This window comes from Diabrotica virgifera, chromosome 4 (genome assembly GCF_917563875.1).
Source record: "Diabrotica virgifera virgifera chromosome 4, PGI_DIABVI_V3a".
Taxonomy (NCBI): Eukaryota; Metazoa; Arthropoda; class Insecta; order Coleoptera; family Chrysomelidae; genus Diabrotica; species Diabrotica virgifera.
The window spans coordinates 138539225-138563408 of NC_065446.1; the positions used below are offsets into that span (position 1 = coordinate 138539225).

Genomic DNA, 24184 nt, shown 5'->3' on the forward strand with positions numbered 1-24184 from the left:
TCATTCTAAAAAAATTCCCTATATTTTACGAATAAAAAATATATTCTGAAATTGATGTTTAGTAAAATACCGTCTATTATGTGTAATTCCAAGTAGTGTTACGCTAATGACGTCGACTTTGCAAAGTAACAAGACACTTACTCAACATACACACTACACATGACACTAATACTCATGTTGTGACTGGCTGAATGACATAAAGTCCATGCCATAAAAAAAATTCTTTTTTTTTGTTAATTGTCATTTTTGACATTTTTGACCTAGCGTCATTTCCCCCCCCCCTTGGTCATCCGTGTAGCAAAAAAAGGTTGGTCATCGGAAGGTTAATACAGTTTTTAGACATGTTCATATACTGTTGGATGTATTTTATGCACTTTAAAATGCAATTATGCATGCCCACCAATTTTTCTATAGTAGTCTTTTTTCCTGACGTCATTCTGAACACAATACAAAAAGTTGTAAGTCTCTAGATGCTGCATTTAAAAATCGAATTTTTCGGGTGTTTTAGTGCTAAGTGCCCTGGTCTAAGAAATTAATATCAATTATCTTTAAAATAGTATATTATAGTAGATTTTAGGATCAATTGTAAGCATGATAGAGTTCTTTAAAGTTTTAAACTTTTAACTATTGTTGCCATTTTTTTAATTTCTCGTCTGCGTTCATTGTATATTTGGATCCTTCGAAAGGATACGGCACAATAAGAAGAAGAACTAGAAATTTAATTTCCTACTGACAAAAATTTATTTATCAGAAAAGAAGACATTTATTTTTTAAATAATATTGACCTCTAGTCGATGTTATTTAGAACAACACTATTAATTTATAGAAAAAGTCTGATATAAAGGTTATCTTGCTTGTCAATATTTGTGTTTATTTAGCCGTTTTAAATGAATTTATGGGAAATATTTTCAAAAAATAATAAAACTAAATTATAGAATGCTGATAGATAAGCGGAAAAGTTAAATATTTTGTCAATAAGTATTTCTGCTCAATATTTATCAGAAGATAAACTAAATAACAATGTGACGACTTGAAATATCACAATCGATAAAATTTCCCTCCTCCATCCAAAAATCTGTTGTATTTAAATTTTTGTCCTGCGCAGATAAATTAATTCGATTTTCTGGCAGAATAATTACACTGTCATTAAATACTAAACTTTTTTGCATCAAGGTGTGAAGCCGGTAAGTAGACCTAAGCCTAAGATTCTGAATCCATTAATGTCAACCGTTTGTGAAAGTTAGCTCATGTTGTCAAGTAATTGCAGTTTAAAATTATTAGGCTAATTTTATTTATGCCTTCAATAATGAAGATCGGCGATGGTCTCTGAGTCTCTATTCTGTACTTTTCTAATTAGATTTTGCCCTAGTCCTATCCAATACTTGACATTACAGAGCCAGATCATGTTGTCGTATATCGAGACCACGCTTTCCTTCTATTTATCCATCCAATATTAGTTCTCCTTCTTCTTTTTCTTTTTGTATAGACATAACTCTGTCTGTTTTTTCAGTGTACCTCCAGTAAGTTGTCATTCCATCGTTTCGTTAGTCTTCCCACTGATCGTCTTCCTATTGGGGAACCGTCTCTAGCTGTCCTATTTGTTGTCGTTCGACTTATATGGTCAATTTGTTCTACTTTTCTGTTTCTTACCCAGTTATTAATGTTCTCCACCTTGCATCTCCATCGCATATCTGTACTTATAGCTCTGTACCATAGTATCTTACCATCGATTTTTCGAATGGTTTTCATCTCCGCTGTTTCCAGCAATCTTTTTGTCAGGTTGTGTTTCTTCCGCGTATGTTATTATTGGTCTGATGACTGTTTTGTAAATTCTGCCTTTCATTTATTTACCGGTATTTTTATTTCTCCATATTGTGTCATTCAGGCAACCTGCGAATCTGTTTGATTTGTTCACTGGATCTTCCACTTCTGTTTCGAGCTTTCCGTAGCTATATAGTGTGATACCTAGATATTTAAACTCCATCACTTGTTTTATTATTTGATCCTTCATCTCCAATTTACATCTTATTGGATTTGCTGTTGTAACCATTATTTTGCGGAAAATAACATGTTATATTTAATAATAATAATAGTCTCCCGTTTTATACCGCTCACGTGGCTTTGGTAGTATAGCAGGGTAGTCTGCTATATCTAGGGTCTACGGTATACAAGGAAGGTAACAGGGCCAGTGCTACGCTTCAACCGCCCATTATTACCCCTGGTTTTACCCAAGGTACTCATTTTATTCAGGCTGAGTCGACCTGGGGACTATAAACATTTTTAAAATGGTCTAGTTGCTCTTGCCGGTGGAAGGATTTGAACTCCGGACCACCGGCACGCGAGCCAAGAACACTACCACTTAGCTACGTCGGCCCTATGTTATATTTGCTGGCGGTTATATTAATTGGGTGCAGCACACGTTGTCATCTTCATTTTGAGAGATTAGTATTACATCGTCTGCATATCAGATTATTTTAAGTTGTTTTTCTCCTATTTGGTATCCTTTAGTTCTTACTTTTTTTATTATTTCATCCATGATCAGGTTGAACAATAATGGACTCAGGGAATCCCCCTGTCTTATCCCATTGCCAGCTTCAGTTGGGTCAGTTAGTTTATCTTCTACTTTTACTTTTATTGTGTTGTTCTGGTAGATATTTTCAATCGTTTTAATTATTCCTAGAGGTACTTCTCTTGAATTTAACATTTATTAGTTGCAGCAATATATATGTCTAATGTGAGAGTGTACGTCCAGGACAAGATGTTTTTTTTGTTTTTTTTTTTACAAATTCCACAAGTTCGCTATCTCTATTCATACATGTTAAAACTTCTTCATTCATAACATGGTCAGTTCATGGATTTTTTTGAATGCGGCGAAATATCCACATCTCAAAATTTTCCAGGCGTCGCGTCATAGCTAATTGTCAGTGTCCAGGTTTCCATGTCATGTTGAAGGTTACTATGTATTATATAGCATTTATCATACGATTTCGAAGAATTAGATCAAGATCTCGGTTGGTGAAATATTTTTTTATTTTTAGAAATGATTTCTGACCTGTTCCATTTTAAAAATTACTTCTTGTTATGAGCCTAAGGTCTCATCCAGTATCCTAGATATATAAACATTTAATTTGTTCAATTAGTTTGTCAATAATTAAATAATACCTATGTTAATGTTTGGAGGATTTTTTTTCGTGATTATCATGGTTTTTGTGTTCTTTGCATTATTTTTAAGACTATATTTTCACCCTAGCTCGCTACTTTGTTCATCCGATTTCGAACACAAGGCTTTTCTGGTCACCATACCATTGCTGAAAACATATTAAGATATAAAATAAAAGGAAATGAAACTAAAGGAGGTGGGAAATTTAGCGATAAAAACCTATAAATTTACATTATATTTATTCTTTCCCTCCTTTAGACGTATCAGAGGAGTATGTCGACTAAAACTGTCACTGTCACAGTGGAAGTTGCCAAACTCATCCGATACGTCTAAAAGTGGGGAAGAATAAATATAATGTAAATTTATAATACGTTTTAATCGCTAACTTCCCCACCTCCATTAGTTTCATTTCTTTTTATCTCATATCTTAATATGTATTCCATCTTTTGCGATATTTTGCCGGTTATTAGCGCGTTAATCGCTGTATAAAAAGAGATGAAACTAGTAGAGGTGGAAATTATCGATATAAACGTATAAATTAACATTACATTACATATTTTCTCACCTTTAGATGCATCGGAGAAACTATGTAAATTAATGTTAATTTATACGTTTATATCGATAATTTCGACCTCTAATGGTTTCATCTCTATTTATTGTACAATGTATAATGTTTTCCATCTTTTGCGATATTTTGCCAGTTATTAGCGCGCTCATCCCTGTATAATGACGAGAGTTTTATCAGTCGAAAATCGTTACAGTTTTTAGCGTTGTTGGATCTTAACAGCCCACCTTGTATTTCTTTCAATTTTCACCAATTGTCAATCTTGAACTATATTTTACGAAAGATACGGTAAAAAGCCGATGCCGGTTCGGCAATCCATTCATGATATATCCTGGCTATCCGATTGGGGGATATTGTGCCACTCTTCTAGAGCAGCCGTCTTGAACCGAAGGATGTAGGGGCTGGCACTCTTGCTCTTACCTGTTTTTTTGAGGTTGTCCCGAATGTGTTCAATTGGGTTAAGATCGAAACTGCGTATCGGCCATGGGAAAACTTGAATCCCGATCCTCATTAAGGTACTCACGGGTCAATATCCGGTATGGTAACGTGAATTTTCATGCAATTATCTAAAGTTTGTACCAGTGCGAAAGGCATGACATGGTCTTGGACAACTTCTTCCAAGTATCTTTGAGTATTTACACTACGTCTATCGAAGACAACAAGATCGGTAAGAGCTTCGGTAAAGATACCTCCCTAAATCATTATTGTGCCTCCTAGACAAGCCACTGTTTATAATGCATGGAGCAATCTTTTCATTTTGACGCCGGTAGACACGGTGACGTCCATCTGGACCTCTTAGGGCTATTCTTCTCTCACCTAAGAACAGTATGTTCTTCCATTCCACCACAGTCCAGTCAGCATATTCTTGCACTATGGTGTTGTAGGGCGTGAGCTAGACTAAACACCCTCAAATTTCTTCTTGTCATTCTTCTTCTAATGCTACATTTACTCACATTAACATTTCTCTGACAATGAAGCGGTTATTTCGAATTATAATGCATCGATGTCGGCATTGACTTGACCTACATGTGCCTTTCTCCAGAAATTGTCTGATAGCATCCCGTACCGTAGTTCAGCCCCTGCCTCCTTTAGACGGACGCGGTAGAGGATTGGCACATATCCCCCAATCAGATACATACAGAGAGAGTCTGTAAAGTGGAATAAATTCAATATCTCAAATACTAATTGTTTTTTTGGAAAATGCTCAGACCCGTCGATTAGTATTTCAAATTGTCCTTTTTGACATTCAATAAAAATGTATACAGGGTGTCCCAATTTGGAGATACGACGTCATCGTCGATTTTCTTAAATGGCAACACTGTCATTTTGATAGCTAATTTGATAGGGTTTGTAAAATTATACATAACTGCAAAATATCAAATTTTTATTCTCTACCATTTACAAGATAATAGAAAATAACAAAGTTATATCTGTAATTTGGAATACAGAGAGAGTCTGTAAAGTGGAATAAATTCAATATCTCAAATACTAATTGTTTTTTTGGAAAATGCTCAGACCCGTCGATTAGTATTTCAAATTGTCCTTTTTGACATTCAATAATAATGTATACAGGGTGTCCCAATTTAGAGATATGACGTCATCGTCGATTTTCTTAAATGGCAACACTGTCATTTTGATAGCTAATTTGATAGGGTTTGTAAAGTTATACATAACTGCAAAATATCAAATTTTTATTCTCTACCATTTACAAGATAATAGAAAATAACAAAGTTATATCTGTAATTTGGAATATATTCAATAATTAAAATACTAACTGTTTTTTTGAAAAATGCACAGACCCGTCGATTAGTATATCAAATTGTCCTTTTTGACATATAATAATAATGTATACAGGGTGTCCCAATTTAGAGATATGACGTCATCGTTGATTTTCTTAAATGGCAACACTGTCATTTTGATAGCTATTTTGATAGGGTGTGTAAAGTTATACACAACTGCAAAATTTCAAATTTGTATTCTCTACCATTTAGATGATAATAAAAAATAACAAAGTTATGAAAAAGAAGTAATCAACTAATAATTGAATTTAATTATTTCAATAAATTAAGCAAAAACTCATAATGTTGCCCTCAATTATTGTCAAATTGTCAATGGGCAACGTTATGAGCATTTGCTTAATTGAAATAAATAAATTCAATTATTATTTGATTACTTCTTGTTCTTCATACCTTTGTTATTTTTTATTATCTTGTAAATGGTAGGGAATAAAATTTTGAAATTTTTCAGATGTGTATAACTTTACACACGCTATCAAAATAGCTATCAAAATGATAGTGTTGCCATTTAAGAAAATCAACGATGACGTCATATCTCTAAATTGGGACACCCTGTATACATTATTATTATATGTCAAAAATGACAATTTGATATACTAATCGACGGGTCTGAGCATTTTTCAAAAAAGCAGTTAGTATTTTAATTATTGAATATATTCCAAATTACAGATATAGCTTTGTTATTTTCTATTATCTTGTAAATGGTAGAGAATAAAAATTTGATATTTTGCAGTTATGTATAACTTTACAAACCCTATCAAATTAGCTATCAAAATGACAGTGTTGCCATTTAAGAAAATCGACGATGACGTCATATCTCTAAATTGGGACACCCTGTATACATTATTATTGAATGTCAAAAAGGACAATTTGAAATACTAATCGACGGGTCTGAGCATTTTCCAAAAAAACAAATAGTATTTGAGATATTGAATTTATTCCACTTTACAGACTCTCTCTGTATATTCAATAATTAAAATACTAACTGTTTTTTTGAAAAATGCTCAGACCCGTCGATTAGTATATCAAATTGTCATTTTTGACATGTAATAATAATGTATACAGGGTGTCCCAATTTAGAGATATGACGTCATCGTTGATTTTCTTAAATGGCAACACTATCATTTTGATAGCTATTTTGATAGCGTGTGTAAAGTTATACACATTTGAAAAATTTCAAAATTTTATTCCCTACCATTTACAAGATAATAAAAAATAACAAAGTTATGAAGAACAAGAAGTAATCAAATAATAATTGAATTTATTTATTTCAATTAAGCAAATGCTCATAACGTTGCCCACTGACAATTTGACAATAATTGAGGGCAACATTATGAGTTTTTGCTTAATTTATTGAAATAATTAAATTCAATTATTAGTTGATTACTTCTTTTTCATAACTTTGTTATTTTTTATTATCATCTAAATGGTAGAGAATACAAATTTGAAATTTTGCAGTTGTGTATAACTTTACACACCCTATCAAAATAGCTATCAAAATGACAGTGTTGCCATTTAAGAAAATCAACGATGACGTCATATCTCTAAATTGGGACACCCTGTATACATTATTATTATATGTCAAAAAGGACAATTTGATATACTAATCGACGGATCTGAGCGTTTTTCAAAAAACAGTTAGTATTTTAATTATTGAATATATTCCAAATTACAGATATAACTTTGTTATTTTCTATTATCTTGTAAATGGTAGAGAATAAAAATTTGATATTTTGCAGTTATGTATAACTTTACAAACCCTATCAAATTAGCTATCAAAATGACAGTGTTGCCATTTAAGAAAATCGACGATGACGTCATATCTCTAAATTGGGACACCCTGTATACATTATTATTGAATGTCAAAAAGGACAATTTGAAATACTAATCGACGGGTCTGAGCATTTTCCAAAAAAACAATTAGTATTTGAGATATTGAATCTATTCCACTTTACAGACTCTCCCTGTATGTAGGATACCGGGAATGGATTGCCGAACCGGCTGCAAGAAGTTCTAAGGGCTAGAGGCAACACCCATTATATTAATACTCATATTTTTTTAATGAGACTATGATTTTCAAAATTATGTTTGTTTGAATTTTCTTTAAAGATTTTTAACATTGTATTTTTGCTAAGCATTCCTTGATAAACAACTTCCTTAGAAAACAATAAAACAATAATTTTATTGTTTTCCTTTCCTCAAAGGTCGTTTTCACCATATCTTTCATAAAATGTGGATTAAGATGGACAATTTCTGCAAATTGAAAGAAATACATGCTGCTTTTAATTGTGCCGGTGAGTGTAGAACAGATAACCCAAATACATATTGCATCCCAAGTTCCCATCCTTATCGAAAACCAAATTATTGGTCGTCTGAGTGCATTTGGCATTTAACAGGTAGGTTCTTGAATAAACAAAAACCTAAAAACAATCTCGTTACCATGGCAGCGAAACCAAAGATATCCTTATCAACGTCTTACGTTGACCAATTAGTTTTATTGGACTAATATTTGACAAAACATTTTCAAGTTCACATTAAATAACACAGAAGTTACAGTTAAAATCAAGGACATCTGTTTATAAATACCATTCGCAGTGGCCAACTAAATAGTAACATCATAATTGACAATTTACTTAAAATCAAGCTAAATTGAGCTAACACGCTAAGACAAAGGATGTGACTCAGAATACATGTTAATAGTGCAATATTTACGGTCTAACTTAAGTATCCTTAGAAATTGTTAGATGACTTTGAATATTTACACGATTTTCATTAAAAAATTATACCTACTTTAGATCTGGTTTTTGCAGTTTTTTTCATATCATTATTATAAAACACATAAAGTTAGAGCAAGAAGTTTCTAAGCTGCCAAAAACAAAGAATATAAAAATATTCAATTTCTGAAAATTATAGAAAATAAGAGCTTTTTCTCTTGTATTAAAGAATCTGTTATTTAGTTTTTGAAGACTATCTTCATTTTGGTTTATCAAAATTGCATTGGCTGGGTAACAGGGGATTTTAATTTCGTTGCTCCCCATTCTATATCCTTTTCCTTTTAGGTTGAATAGCATACGGCTTATTGAATCTCTCTGTATCATTCTATTGCTTGTATTAAACTAGTCATCAGCGATGGTAAAAAACTGTAAAACCGTGGAATTTTGAGAATCAACACCGATTTTAATAAAAACTTGGATTTAAGCTCGGTTAAGCCACTTCTTCAAAATCTACCCATGCCGAATCGGACTTTTGCCCTGGGGGTGAAAACAATCCCATCTAGGGGAGAATAACTATGGAAGTCGATAGATTGATCAATTCTGAGTAAATTTTCCTCTATACAATTTTTTTGCAAAGTTAATACTTTCCAAGTTATTAGCGATTGAAACTGTGCATTTTTCATTAAAAAAACTCACATTTTATAACCGTTTTTCGTGAACTTAAAAAATTAAAAAATTTTAATATTTTAATTTTATAGTAAAAATCATTAAAAACAAAATAGGTCTAGATCCCGCGTATGAAAAAAAGTTGATTAATAGCAAGCTGAAAGTATGTTAATAGCTTAAGGGTGTCTAGTCGGACACACTTTGATATATGGGAACACTGGAACAGGGGAAGTTTTAATTGTGGAACAGGTTAAAAATTTGGAGCGGTCAGACCACGAAAATGGCACATGTATTTTGTCCGACAGAACAGACTTAAACTCTCCGAACAGAGATTAAACTCTTATGCAAAAATCAGACTGCTATTTATCACCAAATGGGCGTTTTAATGAGTGGAACATGTAGAATATGTCAAATGACAGGAATTATGACAGGTGATAAATAGCAGTCTGATTTTTGCATTAGAGTTTAATCTCTGTTCGGAGTGTTTAAGTCTATTCTGTCGGACAACATAAATGTGCCGTTTTTGTGGTCTGACCGTTCCAAATTTTTACCCTGTTCCACAATTAAAACTGCCCCTGTTCCAGTGTTCCCATATATCAAAGTTTATCCGACTAGACACCCTTAAGCTATTAACAAATTTTCAGCTTGCTATTAATCAACTTGTTTTTCATACGCGGGATCCAGACCTAAAATTGTAGCTAATAAAAAAACAAAGAGATTTGCGTCGGAAAGACGTATCTTAACCCAATAACGACTGAGTTATTACTCTTTAAAGGATGATTATTTTCGAAGATCCTCGAAATGGAGAACCTAGAATCTCAAAGACCTCGAATGTGGTGCAATTTTTTGGGAAATCTTAACAGATATCTTTTAAAGTTGATTAAAAAATATTTCAAATAAGCTCTGAAAAAAAAATTTGCATAAGAACTGACTGACTATGACGGAAAAAAGTCGCTTCCTGCTTTGTTTTTGAAATGTAACAATTAAAACCTCATCATAAGTAGTTCTTGTAAATTGTTATATACACTGTGTCCGTAAAGTATGGAACAAATTCTTTTTTAGCTAAACAGAGCATTTTAAGAAATAATAATGAAACACGTCGATTTTTGATTTTAATTTACCGTATTTTAAAATAATATTCTAATATACAGGGTGAATTACTTTCGAGTAATGACGTCACTAGCGTTACCAGGTGTCCCGATTTGCGCGGGACGTCCCGATTTTGAGGGGTCTGGGGACGCGTACCGATTTGTACCTGATCGGGACACTAAATGTCCCGATTTTCACCCACGAAAACCAATTTCAGGACTTGCAGTGAATTTTATAACTATGTTATAAAAACAAGTTTTTATGTTATAAAAACATTTTTTTTGTAATTTCGTCTGACAATTATTATTATGTAGGATTAAATACAGATTATAGAAACACCTTGTAGTCCAGTAAATGAACGGCAAATACGGCGATACCGTGTAATTTTCAGGATCAACTCTGAATTGCATGAAAATTTGGACGGCTTGTGCTGTTCCTTGCTTTTACTCGGGGGGTAACAGTCACCCCCTACTTAGGGGTGAAAAACCGCGCGTTTAAAATAAGGAGAAGGATAAATTTACTAATTCTAAGCAATTTTAGTTCTATACAATTTTAACTTGCTTGCTTAACACTTTTCGAGTTATTTACGAATTAAAATGTTTATTTTTCGATAAAAAAATCAAGTTTTCAGGCGATTTTCACAAATATCTCAAAAAGTAAGTATTTGATCGAAAAAATATGCTTAGCAAAAATGTAGCGTAATATAAAAAAAATGAAAAACTCGTGAACTCGTAAACTATATAGACCCAGCAAAAGCAAAGTTGTAGCTCATGAAAAATACGTTTTTATTCCGTCAAATTCCAAATCAAATATTTCAACGTGAAATAACCAAGAAATGAAGCATTTTTCGGAAAAAGCCAATTAAAACTTTTTTAATAAAGCTTTATTTTTATGTTTTAAAAAGTTTCTAGCATCAAAACTAAGCGAGTTATGCTCAAGATCAAGTTGACTCCCCCTACTTAGCACCCCAAATGAAATTATTCGTTACGACTTTACAAACAATTTACTTTACTTATGTATTTTTTACATGATTGAATGGGTCTGAACGAGTCACTAATCACGAGTGTATGCAAAATATGAACAGCCATATTTTAACCAATTTTTGTCTAACAGAAAAACAAAATGAAGCTATCATATTTATAAAAGCAAAACCTACCTACTTTTTACTCCTTGAGATTTTTAGTATTCCTAATACTTTTTAAGTTATTTTGAAAAAAGGGCATTTTTCAATATTTTAGGAAATTTTTTTTCTATAAAACCAATTTTTTTTCATAACTAAGAACTCCTAACCGGTAAACCTTACCGATCGTATAAACAATACACATATAAAAGTAAATTTTAAAGTGGTTATGATTAATTACGGTGCTAAATAGGGGGAGATTTTCACGATTTTTCTTACCAAAAAAAGGAGCCAACTTTATTTTGAGCGTAACTCGCTTAGTTTTAATGCTAGAGACTTTTATTTACCACTGGGCTATTGTTGTTTATTTGTCCCGATCTACAACCCTAAATCCCGATTTATTTTTGCTTATGTACCGATTAAAAACAAATTGGACCTGGCAACACTAGACGTCACCGTCATTTTTTTTTAATGGAACACCCCATTTATATATAATTATAATAATTTATATATAATATAATAATATATTTATAATAAACATGGCAATAATGAAAAGTCACATTCTAATGTTTTGACAGTTCTCTTACGTCAAAAATTTTGACCTACGTAATATCGCTTTTGTAGTAAAAATACTATATTAGATATTCTGCAGTTCAAAGTTATATCTACGCCTACGTCTCCATATTCCGTTCTCACAGACCGCCCCGAATATCTTGCGTAGCACCTTTCTTTCAAAAATCGATAGAAAAAATATATAAATACTTATTTCTATTTTTTTCTACATACAACGAACTCGTTCTTGTTCGGTTTTCTACCTTACTAAGTACCATGTTTTTAAATCGTTTAAATAATTATTGCACTAAATATTCTACGGTACCACAATCGCTTTATTAACTAAGCATTCATTGGAACTATCATTAAATTGTGATAGCCATTCATGCGATACTAATTCCAGTTTTGCGGAATTGGGAGAGTACCTACAAAAGGGAGCAGTTAAGTACGTTTTAGGTAGATTTTTTTTATATGGTTCGATAGAGTTGTATGAAAAGATGCTGAAAATTTATTAACGTAATTTACAGTTTATGTTGAACATGTTGCATACATTGGATCTTTGCACAAGTATGACGTTATTCACGAAGTATTACGTCTCTTTCCTACTCACAGAAACTGAAACAATTAACTTAAGCTGCCTGTACCTATATACACAACACGCCATATTTTTGTTTCCTTTATACATATGTTTGGTCCATGTTACTTAGCTTCTTTGAAAGAATCCGTGCGACTGTCTCTTTTGTTTCCTTATATTTAGTCTTCTCATGTCGCATTTTTTGTCGCAAACAGTCACATAATATCGCGGACTAAGAGGATGGGTACGTATTTTCGGCTGCAATGCTATTCAAATGGGGATTCATTTTTTTCGAATCCTGAGAAAACTAATAAGTATTTTTGAAAAATTTAAACGCAGAATGAAAGATAACGTTATTGGCGAGGGCTGAAAGTCCCTGAGAACTTCTATAATGTTGATTTTAATAAGTTACAGGGGTGAAAAACTAAGAGAAAATTTAGTGTGATATTTAATTTAAAATATCTCATTCAAAATAAACTTCTTATTTATTCTAAGGGACTTTCGGCTCTCGGTAATAATATAGTCTTTCATTCTGCGTTTAAATTTTTCAAAAATATTTATCGGTTTTTTCAGGATTCGAAAAAAATGAACACAATGTCCGTGGTAATATTTCCAAATCTATCTTTGTCATACAACGCACTCAGTCGAATAGAATATTGTCAGCATACTGTCAGTCAGACAGTGACAATCAGTGAGAATTGTAAATATTTCACATGGCATCGGGGATATTTTTAGTTGTTGATTAAATAATATTGATATATAGTGTATTTGATAAATAATTGATTTAAGACGTGAACTTAATAAAAATTTGTTTATTGTGTATTATTTGTGGAAGATCCAAGCAGAAAATACATCAGGATAATATATTCTGTGATCCAAGTATTTTGTTGTTAAAGTTGTTCAAAATAATTGTAAGCGTTCCATAGTAATAATATATTAATAAAAAATCACTTTAACACTTTTCCTCTTTTCTCGATTGAGTATTAGTTTTTGTTGTACATATATAAATTATTACAATCACTGAATACATAGTTAGTGAAAAAATTATCACATTTATTAACTGAATTAATAATTTGCAATTATAAATATAACAGTTATCCAAGAACAGTCAAAAGCCATCTCTTTAAATTAATGATGACATTTTCAAGTAGAATGACATTCTAGTAATGTTTACATATCCATACCAGTGTGAATTTTACTACACGTAATTTGCCGTGTAAAGACAGAAAAAGTAGGGATATCCGTAAAATATTTGCGAATTATGTACCGATGGCCTTAAGTCAGCATTAAGTCATTGGTAACCAATATGCTCCAAAGCAAATACACAGATGAAATCAACCTCTGAGATTGCAATTAAATACTAAAAACAATCGTTGATTATAGCTTATATTGACTCTTTTACTTCAGTCTTGAATGTTAGATTCTTACAGAAAAATATACTTGTTTTTTCTTCAAACTTACCTTTTTATTTAAAGATGCTAAAAAGGATTTCTAGAGGTTTGAAAAAAAAAGCAAAGTGTTACATGAAGTGTATAATCTGTGGACAAAGAAGGTGATAAATTAAAGGAAATTGAAGAGACTGCACTTTTGGAGGAAGCTAATATTTCTCCCTACAACAAGCCACGCTTTATTTTGAGTGCTTCACTCCACTACGGCTACTATTGAACGATCTTTCAGTACTCTCCGAAGGATATAGACCTCTTTTAAAAGTATAATAAGAGAGGACCAATTGACCGGGTACGTTTGATGAGGGCTCATCTGAAATTTATCAAGAAAAAGCAGGACTGAATTAAAAAGAGAGTTTCGAAAGAGTTTTCTAGTTTTTTTTCCAGGATAAGCCCTTTCCAGTGCTTGAGGAATAAAATCCATAATGGACTTTGTAGTAGAAAATAAAAAACCACAAAGCTCAGTAGAAGAAGAAAATGATGATTAGTAGGATCAGAAAACATAGACATCTTCATACTTTCGAATTAGAATCTTGGAACTTACTTGTTCATTGATTAATTAACTATTAAGATTATTCTTCAAGAGCTTTTTCTCCTTTAAACACTTCCGCTGTCGCCTGTCAGGTATAAATAAATGCGGTATAAAACTATTGGGTTTAACGACAATGTAAGATTATTTGTTGCTAAGGACACATTTTAATTGAACTTTTAACATAAATAATGAAAGTTTCCGTATTCGCTTATTCAGATTTGTGATGTTATCGTCATTCAAAACAAATGGTGCATAGGGCTTGAAAATGCAGAACAAGGTCAGTTATATAATGGTAACAATAACGTGGCTGCGTTGTACTTGATTTTCTGCGAGCGATGGCTTATTTAGAAGAAGGTAACTAATAAAACACAACATGTAAAGATAAATCTTTCTTTATGGTATAAGAAATTTCTTCGTTCAAAATTTATATTATGTATTGTATTATCGCAATCACTGCAGGTTTTCATCTCTGATTTCGCTGAACCTTCATAGATTTTTATGAAAATTGGTGAGTAGTTAGAAGATACCTCAAGAAACAAAAAAAAATGACATAGTACCAACGCTTTTGTCTTGGGGTAGATGTTACTCCTCGGAGGGTGAAAATGATTTTATTAAAAAGTAACTCCATAGATCGATAGAGGGACAAATTATAAGCAAAATAAATCAATACTTTTTGGGTTATTGAAGATAAAAGGTGTGAATTTTTCGTGAACGAATGCATTTTTAAAGCGTCTGTTCATAAATAAATCAAAAACTGTAAGTTTTTACAAAAATGTTCTTATTGCCAAAATTGAAACTAATAAATAACCTTTTTAAATCATACAGAACAAGTAAAAACTTCGTTTGTATAATGGTATAAAAAAAGAGTTGTTATACCATTATGCAAACGAAGTTTTTACTTGTTCTGTATGATTTTTTAATTATGGTATACAGCCAGCTACTGGGACTTTCCCATTGATTTTTTTTAACCTTTATTAATGTTTTTTATGTCTTCATTCATGATTAAATTGAATAGAGTGACATGATGCTTTTAGACCCCGATGGACCGCCGAAAATTCCGGCCTAATTTTTGTAATTTCTGTTTGATTTATGATATGTTACAACATTTTAGATCCTTTTATAGATTTTACTGGAGAATTCGATTTACCTGTTTTGATGTATTATGTAAATTGTTAACCCGTCTATTTTTCTAGAAAAAGGCGGTTTCTTTCATGAATATTCGAAAAGTATTTATGTTAGTATAAATTATAAACAATTTTATATTTGAGTCAGTCTTTCTTTAATAAAGCCGCGACCGGGTACCACTTTATAACGTATTTTTTGGCGGTACTTTAGACGGTAGAGAGGCAACAGATGGACAAAGAAGATTTTAGAGTGGCGGCCAAGGGCAGACAAGCGAAGTCTTGGAAGACCACCTACCAGATAGACCGACGACATTAAAAGAATAGCGACACACCGGATTGCAGCTGTGCAGGACAGAGAAGGGTGGAGACATCTTGAGGAGGCCTGTGCCGGATTAACCATAGGCGGACTAGGCGGCCGCCTAGGGCCCGGGCACTTGATGGGGCCCGCATCCCACACAAAAATACATTAGTTAATATTTAATTATTTAAGCAGTTATTTAAAAAAATTAAAATGTTAAAAAATCAAATAGAGAATGAAACTGAAACAAAAAAGAGAATGGTTAATTTATTATTTCCAATCAAACTCAGTTTTTTGCTTTGTCTTCTGTCAAATATCAGGAAAATACAACCAACTTCCAGACAAATTAAGCAGTTATCTTCAAAGGCATTTTTATATTCCACGTTCTAATAATTCCCTCAATTTGGTAATCAATTTTGCAAGCAAATTTTGCTTAGAAGCTGGTAATTATTTTGGTATGGTACGTTTTTTTCTTTAATTTCTACCCACCGATGGGCCTTATAGTCCATTCACTCACGGTAAAATATTGCAAAACTTGAGGATTTTAAAGAACCTTTGGATTTGAAACAAGAGCTTGGATTGACATGAAATTTGGTATAAGCATAGCTAACATGTCAAAGAAAAAATGATATTGTGCCAATGTGTGTTTTTGCTCTACGGTTGAGTCCACCTCTTCTCGGGGGTGAAAAAATATACCGTCAAAATACGTCCGGAAGTGGATAAACTGACTAATTCTAAGCAACTTTTGTTCAATAGAGTTTTTTCGTCAAGTCAATACATTTCGAGTTATTTGCAAGTGAATATCTTCATTTTTCAACAAAAAATAACACCGTTTTTAGACATTTTTTCGCAAATAACTCAAAAAGTAAGTATTTTATCGAAAAAATATTCTTAGCAAAAATATAGCTTCTAAAAAATTGAAAAAATGGTATATGTGTGCAGTCTATAGACCCAGTAGAAGCAGAGTTGTAGCTAATGAAATGTAGGTTTTTATTCGTCAAATTCCAAATCGAATATTTCAACGTGAAATGATAAAAAATTTACGCACTTTTCATGGAAAACTCATAACTTGTTTAAATGTTTAAAAAAGCATTATTCTTGTTTTTGAAAAAAATTTCTAACATAAAAAGTAAGCAAGATACGCTCAGAATAAAGTTGATCCCATTTTTGGTTAAAAAAAACTGATGAAAATGACCCCCTAATTAGCATCTCAAATGAAATTAATACTTACCGCTTCACAAGCTACTTTACTTATGTATTGTTTATATGCTCTGTAAGTTTTATCGGTATAAAGTGCTTATTTATAAAAGGACTGTAGTAGAAAGGGCTTGAACAAGTCACTAATCACGAGTGTATGTAATTTTTTTTATTTAGCTTAATGCCTCGGCAACTAATGGCCATTAGCATGGTACAGTGGATTTTTTCAATCAGATACCTAGTGTAATGGGTAGTGTGTGTATGTTGAGTAAATGTCTTGTTAAGCAAAGTCGTCATTGTTTTTGCAAAGAGACGCTAATTGTATCCGAACGTCTGCGGTCCCTCCGATGAGTACCAATCCCACAAGGATAGAAACTATTTTCATTTATTAATTTTTAATAAATGAAAAATTCTCTACCCAGGGTATGCAAATTTTGAACAGTCATATCTTAACCAATTTTAATCTTCCAAAAAAGCAAAAATACGAAATATTCAGAAAAGCAAAACCTACATTTTTTTACTCTTTAAGATTTTTGGTACCACTAACAATTCTTAAGTTATTTTGAAAAAAGGCATTTTTTTTCAAAATTTCAAAAATTTGTTTTACTTTAAATCCAAATGTTTTGAAATATAAGCACTGTGAACCGGTGAAACTTACAGATCATATAAATAATATACTTATAAGTTTATTCAAGATTTTCATAAATTTTCAAGATTTTTTGCCAAAAAAAGGAATCAACGTTATTTTAAGCTTTATTTTCTTAATGTTGATACTTGAAACTTGTTTAAAAAAAAAAACAAAAATAAAATTTTTTAACACCTTAAAAAAGTTCTGATGATTTTTCACCGAGAAGTGCTTCATTTTTTGGTTATTTACCTTGAAATATTTGATTTGGAATTTGTCGAATAAGAATTTACTTTTCATTAGCTCCAGTTCGGCTTATACTGGGTCTACATACTTCAAACATACTACATATACCATTTTTTTTTAAATTTTGTATACGCTATACTTTTTCTAAGAATATTTTTTCGATAAAATACTTAATTTTGCAGTTATTTGCGAAAAACCGTCTATAAACGTGTTTTTTGTTGTTGAAAAATGAACATATTCACTCGCAGATAACTCAAAAAGTATTGATTTAGTGAAAAAACTCGATAGAACAAAAGTTACTTAGAATTAATCAGTTTATCCATTTCCGCACCTATTTTGAATGTAAGTTTTTTCATCCCCGAAGGGGTGGCACTCATACCCAGGGCAAAATCACATATCCCTTTTTTTCTTTGGCATATTAGCTATGAACTTTTAATGAGAAGTTAATGAGAAATGTAAAAAAAAAGAAAAATGATCTTTTTTACATTGTCGTAATTTATTTTTGGAGTAACTACTTCCCAAACAACATAAATATCTGTAAATTTGTTTTAAGTAAATGGTCGCTATAAAGTGACCTACTTCTTATGGCCGCCTAGGGCCCCATGCTGCCTTAAACCGTCACTGGGAGGCCTATCTCCGACAGTGGACAAATTTGGCTGGCTATTTGATGATGATGATGAATTTTGTTACGTATAATATGAATTAGATACTTGTCGTAGTATTTCTAATAAGCAGTAGTATTAAGTGTTTATTGTTTTTGTAAAGTTAGTGTTGTAAATAAAATAATATGAAGCAAGTTTTTTATTTAAATTGATATAATTGTTCTTATTTACAAAAAAATGGTCCGAGAGCTGTTAGACATTTTTGAGTAGGTATTTTAGGCAATCTGAAAATTTTTCAGGTGACTCTGATATCCTAATACAAAAATGCCGGTCTGACTGGAGGGTAGCGGTTATTTTCCCCAAAAATCCCCGTCCCCCCTCCCAGAATAAAAAAGGGTAAAAATTGTTATTACAAAAAATATTATTGACGTGACTTTCAAGTAAATTTAAATATTGAAATATAAAAAAAATAAACAGGCCAGGCGATTTGCAAGAGATTTTAACTCTGCAAGATGCTTGCATGGACGTAAGGATTATGTTCAGGGGGTGCATCTGAACTTTAGAAGACTGCATCTAAATCTGTACATACTATCAACCAGTATTAAATATACAACTCTACAAGCATAGTTATGTACTTTCTTTCCGGACAGGGGAGTGCAATCGTTATTTTGACAGGGTATTTTTTAATATTAAAAATAGATATCAAAAAGACAGTTTTTTTGTGAAATTTTTTAACTGCCAGGTGATCAAACAAATTACGCGTGCATGTGAATGAAAACCGCTTTAGTTAGCAACAGTGTGAGAAAAAGCGTATAAGGATAGCTGTTTGCGTCCGATTTTGGAAATATGATAGAAAAAGATAAATTTATTATTGTAAATATATAGGTAGAAAAGTATAAAAATATAAACAAAATTATTTCTGTGTCCGAATCTTGTAATTCTTCAAACTCTTTATCCGAGCTAAAATATTCATTTTCTTAGTCTTTTTCGTCGGACTCCCTTCGAGACTCGGATTTCTCTAAATAATCTATAGTTATATGTGTTTATTGAATTAATTCAATCTTCTTTACATATCCCGCATACTTTCAGGACGATGGCGATCATCACGGCCCGTTTTATTCTGTCTGCAACGGTTCTGAAAATTTCTATTTATGTTTATTATTTATTCTGTTTATTTTGTTTTTACACTCCACTATTTTAAATTTTTCAACCAGGATATGCATTGTCTTCCCGGTTCTTTTTTTTGTTGCACTTTTCCGTATATAACCAATCACATCACGTTTTTGTTTCTTAGTATGTGACCAAAGTAGCTCATTTTCCTTTCCTTCATAGTGTTGAGTTGTTTTCTTTCTGAACCCATAACTTTAGAACCACTCTGTATATTTTTTTGATATTTGGTACACATATGTCTCATTTACAACACAACCCATCCAACTACTAATCACAAGAAAAATCCAGGTCCGCACTAAAAAAAAATTATAAATTCTTTGTGACCTTGAAACAACACTACAGTCGGAAAAATGAAAGAATACCCATGAACGAACATATAAAACACTCTGTATTTTCCTGTCACCGTGTCACAAAGAAAATTGTTCAGTGCAAGTACATGTAACAATAATTATTACATGTACTTGCGCTGGCCAATTTTTTCTGTGACACGGTGACAGGAAAATACAGCGTGTTTTATATGCTCGTTCATGGGTATTCTTTCATTTTTTCTACTGTATGTATATTGATATTTTTAAAATCCGTTTACATATTTGAAAAGAGCGCAAAAAACTAAGTTTACTTCGCTTAAATTTTTCGGTCAGAAAATTTAATGACTTTAATTTTGAAATAATATTTATATTTTTAAGAAGTCTTAGATCAAAAAGCAGGTATTATTAACTTTTAATAAAAAATTATTGTTAATGAACAAATATTTATTCTGAAAAACATCAATAATTATTTACTATATTAGAATGACCCATTTACTAATCACAAGAAAAATCCAGGTCCGAATTAACAAAAAAACATAAAGTAATTGTGCACATTGGTGCACAATTGGTTTGCACATTTGAAAAGAGCATAAAAAACTGAGTTTATACCTTCGCTTTAACTTTTTGCGCAGAAAATTTAATGACTTTAATTTTGAAATTAATTATATTTAAATTTTTTAGAACTCTGAGATTAAAAAGCAGGTATAAGTAACGGTTAATAATAAATTAATAAAGTTAATGACTAAATATTTATTTTAAAAATAATTAATACTTACTAACTACATTGGAACGACCCACATACTAATTAAAACAAAAATCCAGGTCCAAATTAACCCAAACAATTGAAAGTAATAGTAACCTTGAAAAACACCCTGTATATTGAAATTTTAAAGTCCGTTTGAACATTTGAAAAGAGCAGAAAAATCTAAGATTAATGGTTTGGTTCCATTTTTTGCGCAGATGACAGATGTAATTTAATGACTTTAATTTTGAAATTATGCAGAAATTTTTAAGAACTCTGAGAACTCCAACAAAAATTTCGATATAATTTCAAAAGTAATTTTATTAAATTGTCTGCGACAAAAAATTAAAGTGAGCCATTAAACTTAGTTTTTTGTACTCTTTTCAAATGTTTAAACGGATTTTTCATAAATTTCAATATACAAAGTGTTTTTTCAAGGAGACTATTACATTATATTTTTTTGTTATTTCGGAACTGGATTTTTCTTGTGATTAGTAAATGGGTCGTTCCAATGTAGTAAATGATTACTGATTACGTTTAAAATGAGTATTTGGTCATTAACTTATTATTAAGATAAGTACATAATACCTGATTTTTAATCAGGTTATTTTGAGTTAATTTTAGTGATAAAAAATTTCAATAGAGTTAATTTCAAAATTATAGTTATTAAATTATCTGTGCAAGAAAATAAAGCCCTATAAACTCAGTTTTTTTGTGCTCTCTTCAAATGTGCTAGCCAATTTGGAAAATTTCAATATACCGGGTGTTGTTTCAAGGTCACAATTACACAAGAATTTGCGTCACAAATTTTTACCAGTGAGAACGTGGTGCTCAAATCATTTGATCTTCGCTCGAAAACGATTACCAATGAAGCGTGTGCGTTGTGTGGGTCGAAAATTCTTGCGTCCGATTTATACGACGAACACGTCCACACTAGCACAATTTACTTCGAGAACGCAAATATTTGCGACGAACAGCTGGCACGCACGAAAAATTTACCAATGCGGACGTGGCATTAGATTTTTTCTAAGGGCGCAACTGCTCCCGGGTTAATGACTTCATTTAATTTTAAAATTATGTCGAAATTTTTAAGAACTCTGAAAACTCACAACAAAAATTCGATTTAATTTCGAAATTAATGCCATTAAATTGTCTGCACAAAAAATTGAAGCTCAAGTAAACTTTGTTTTTTGTACTTATTATGTGCAAACGGATTTTAACAATTTTAATATACAGGGTGTTGTTTCAAGGTCAAAATTATTTTATATTTTTTTGTTAATTCAAACCTGGGTTTTTCTTGTGATAATTAAGTGTCAATCCAATGTAGTATATAATTATGGATTATTTTTAAGATGAATATTTATTTATTAAATTTAGTAATTTATTATTCAAAGTGCTTTAAAAACCCGACTTCTAATCTTCGAGTTCTTAAAAATTTGAGTATATTTAATGTCAAAATTACAGTCATTACATTTTCTGTGCCCAAAATTAAAGCGAAACTGTAAACTCATGTTTTGTGCTCCTTTCAAAAGTTCAAATAAATCTTGAAAATTTAAATATACAGGGTGTTGTTTCAAGGCAACAATCACTTTATATTTTTTTTGTTAATCCGGACTTACATTCTTCCTGTGATTACTAAATGGGTTGTTCCAATGTATCTAGTAAATAAGTGTTGACTATTTTTAAAATGGGTATTTGTTCATTAACTTTAATTTTTCATTAATGTTTAATGTAATTTGTTCATTAATAATTTATTATTATCTAAAAGTTAATAATTCCTGCTTTTTAATCCCAGAGTTCCTTCTGCAAACCTTAATTGAAGGAAAGATCGAAGGAAGAAGCGGATTGGGCAGGAAGAAAATGTCATGGCTCCGTAATGTCAAACAATGGACAGGACTAAGAAACATAGGAGACCTAATACAAACTTCAAGGGATCGAGAAAAATGGTCAGACGTGATGGCGAACATCCATTAGTGGATTTCATAAGAAGAAGAAGAAGAAGAAGTTCTTAAAAATTTCAATATAATTTCACAATCAAGCACAAACACGCCCTAACCACGGCGGCACACGGTTACAGGGCCTTTTGGTGAGCCTTCGGGCCGCATTAAAAACGCTAGAGGGCCGCAGGTTGCGTATCACTGGGCTATAGGGCTTAGTGAATCCCTTATATTATTCGTGTGTATTATTATTTGTGGTGTAATAAAATGGTAACTCCTCTGTGTCTATCCCCTCCAATCTTTTCGGATTCGAATGGTGCTTTTTCAAAATTTCTTAGTGTTAATTCAATCAAATAAAATTAATTGGTTTATTATTAAATGTTTAATTATTATCTCTTATAAACAAGATATTAATAAACAAGATTATTTTAAAGTCCACATGTACCTAGCTGATTGAATTATTGAATTATTAATTGGGATGATTGTTCTAACAAATCATATGCAAAAAACACACTATATTGCATCATGTCTTTACCAGCAATTTTACAATTTAATTATGATGAAAAGAGAAATAAAATTTAATCAGGCCTTTTTTTTGTTTAGATAGTACCAAATCGTCTGTTTCTATGGCGATAGCAAAAAAATATTTTTGAGAATTGCCATAGAACAGCGTCAAAGATAAAGATATATTTGTGAAATAATTGTGTCCATAAAAGTTTTACTTTGTTATGTACTTTCAGATACTGGAAAAAAGATTCAGAAAGGTTATTCTTGCATATTTTTCTTAAAAAGTAAAACGATTTAAACCATCAACAAAGTTCTTTTAATTTATTTGTCCAAACGACGACTTTTACTAACCGAACAAACTCTTTCCCGTATGGCGCTACAACCAAGGTCGGGCCCTGGCCTCCCCCAGCATCCGCCTCCAAATATCTCTGTCTCTGGTTGCTCTCCTCCAGTTGTCCACCCTCAATATCTCTTTATCATCGGTTCTCACTTCGTCTATCCACGTCTTCCTTGGTCTTTCTACTCACCGACGTCCCTTCATAGTTCCGCTAGGCGTTCTTCTAGGTGTTCTGTCGATATCCATTCTTATAAGGTAACCTGCCCACCAGTCTTTGTATTTTTGCATAATTTGCTATAGAGGGTTCTCTGTAATATTGGTTAAATTCGTGCTTGAACCTTATTCTCCATATACCATTGTCGCAAATGGGTCCAAGTCATCACCATCATTCTCTTTGCCTTATCCCTATGCGGGGTCGGCTTCCCTAATTGCATTTCTCCACATAATTCTATCTTGGGTCATATCAATATGAATCCCCTTTACCAACATGTCCTGCCTAATCGTCTCCCCCCACTTCTTCTTTGGTCTTCCTCTCCGACTCCTTCCAGGAATCTGCAATGTAGTTATTCTTCTTATTGGGTGATTAACGTCTCGACGTTGAACATGACCAAACCATCTTAACCTATACTCTCCCGTTTTGGCATCAATTGGTGCCACACCTAGACTTCCCCTGATATACTCATTTCTAATTTTATCCTTCTTCGTCACTCCACTCATCCATCTAAGCATTCTCATTTCCGCCACATGCATTCGTTGTCTCTCTTTCTTCTTCACTGCCCAACATTCAGTTCCGTACATCATAGCCGGTTATGGCTGTTTTATAGAATTTTCCCTTCAGCTTCATTGGAAATTTTCTATCACACAACACACCACTCGCT

At 32.0% G+C, this 24184-nt stretch overlaps 1 long non-coding RNA gene across 1 annotated transcript; it reads left to right on the forward strand.

Moving 5' to 3' along the window:
- The first annotated feature begins 1011 nt into the window (after positions 1-1011).
- Positions 1012-22898, forward strand: LOC126883141 (uncharacterized). Its single transcript, XR_007697516.1, has 2 exons — positions 1012-1184; positions 22321-22898. It is a non-coding gene; the product is annotated as an uncharacterized LOC126883141 (long non-coding RNA).
- The last annotated feature ends 1286 nt before the right edge of the window (positions 22899-24184 follow it).